The following is a 2,388-nucleotide window of genomic DNA, read 5'->3' as shown; positions in this document are numbered from 1 at the left end:
ATCTCTAGATCGTCCTTTGGGTGAATCGCGTTTTCACCTTTATCGGACGGTTGTCTTTATCGTGATCGTGCAGTGAAATTGTTTTTCACTTTCTGCCGATCTGTTGCTTTATAATCGGATGATGAATGCTTTAGATTAATGTGTCTTGAAATCTTTGTAGAATATCTAAAATATATTTTATTTAAAGGAAAGGTGCAAATATATACATATGGGATTGTCTGAGTCTCAACTTGGTGCCTAATTAAAAAACCTTTTCAGGAAAAAGAGTGCATCCAATGATGAGATCTTTTGTCTTTTCTAACTGTAGTACCTTCTTAGGTTGCAAGCGTGCCATGACCTGGGAAGCTCTCGTCTATCGAGTTCAGACAGCCTGTAGTAGCCCTTTCCAAGTACTTCTATAATTCGGTAGGGTCCTTTCCAATTTGCTGCCAGCTTTCCCTCTCCTGGTCGAGTTGTTCCGATATCATTTCGGATTAGGATGAGATCATTTTCTGTGAAATTTCTCGACACTACCCTTTGACCTGGTTATTGAATATGGAACCCCAAACCTTGTGACAATGTTTCGATATAAGAATTTCCGGCTTCTTTGAGCGGTGGCATTGGCTAGGGGCTCTGCCTCAATCCACTTTGTAAAGTAATCTACTCCCACTATGAGAAATTTAACTTGTCCTGATCCCTGTGGGAAAGGGCCGAGAAGATCGAGTCCCCATTTTGCAAACGGCCAAGGCGAAGTCACGCTGATGAGCTCTTCTGGCGGGGCGATGTGAAAGTTGGCATGTTTTTGACATGGTGGACATGTCTTTACAAATTCTGTGGCTTCTTTCTGTAGAGTTGGCCAATAAAATCCTGTCCGGAGTACTTTTTTGGAGAGGGCTCGTGCTCCGAGATGATTGCCACAAATGCCGTCGTGTATTTCTTCTAGCACTTCCCTTGTGTTGGAGGTCGGCACACATTTTAATAAAGGTATTGAGATTCCTCTTTTGCACAGAATGTTGTTTATGATGGTGTACTACTGTGCCTCCCATTTTAGCTTCTTTGCCTCCTTTTCTTCTGCGGGGAGTGTTCCTTCTTTAAGGTAGTTGATTATGGGGGTCATCCATCCTTGGTCCTGACTTGTTATGGCCAGGACTTTTTCCTCTTCTGAGATTGACGGGTTTTGCAACATTTCCTGGATGAGGCTTCTATTGTTGCCCTTGGTTTGGTGCTGGCTAGTTTTGAGAGTGCATTAGCTCGGGCATTTTGTTCGCGGGGTATGTGGCAGATCTTATATTCCCCGATTTGTTCGAGTAGTTCCTTGGTTTTATCCAAATATTTTTTCATGGTGGGGTCTTTGGCTTGGTAGCTCCCTGTTATTTGTGATGTGACCACTTGTGAATCACTGTAAATGTTGAGTTTTTGAGCTCCGACCTCTTTAGCCAGCTTCAAACCAGCTAATAATGCTTCATATTTCGCTTGGTTATTGGAGGCCGGGAACTCGAACTTGAGGGAGAGCTCAACTTGGGTTCCTTGGTTGCTTTCTATTATCACGCCTGCGCCGCTTCTAGTTTTATTTGAGGAACCGTCCACGTAGAGATTCCATTCTGTGGGAGTTTCCAGGGTATCTGTGAATTCTGCAATAAAGTCGGCCAGATACTGTGATTTGATGGCCGTCCGAGCTTCATATTGGAGGTCGAATTCTGACAACTCGACTGCCCATTGTAGAATTCTGCCTGCTAAATCTGTTTTCTGCAATATTCCTTTTCTAGGCTGGTTAGTTCTAACCTTAATGGTGTGAGCCTGGAAGTACGGGCGGAGTCGTCGAGATGTTAGGATGAGAGTATAGGCAAATTTTTCTATTTTCTGGTAGTTCAGCTCGGATCCCTGTAGTTCTTTGCTAATGAAGTAGACGGGTTGTTGCCCATTTTCGTCTTCTCTGACTAGTGCTGAGGCTATCGCTCGGCTTCCTACTGCGAGATCTAATATGAGTGGTTCTCCTTCTCATGGTCGAGATAGGATAGGTGGCCGTCCTAAGAACTCCTTGAAGTCTTGGAGAGTGATAAACCCCGATTTCGTGGTTTATCTTGTGCTCATTTTGGGAGATTTTATCAATAATTCTCACACTTATTCACAAGAAATGCATGGTTTTGTGTTCACTTCCCAATATTGCTCTATGATGAGAAACATGCTTGTTTTACCTTGAATTTGCCATATTTTAACCCTCTTCTATTGTCATTCGATGCCGTGATATCTTTGTTGAGTAATTTCAGGAGTTATAGGTTAGGATTGACTCCACGCGCATCGGCGCACATGAAGAATTGAAGTATTGGAAGCAGCAGCATCGGCACGTCCGCGCACTCTACGCGCTCGCGTGGGTGGGACTGGATAGAAGCGGCGGGCAAGGATGGACGT

The sequence above is a fragment of the Arachis ipaensis genome, chromosome B10 (assembly GCF_059453495.1).
Source record: "Arachis ipaensis isolate K30076 ecotype BB chromosome B10, ASM5945349v1, whole genome shotgun sequence".
NCBI lineage: Eukaryota > Viridiplantae > Streptophyta > Magnoliopsida > Fabales > Fabaceae > Arachis > Arachis ipaensis.
Note: the sequence above shows the minus strand (reverse complement) of the source record.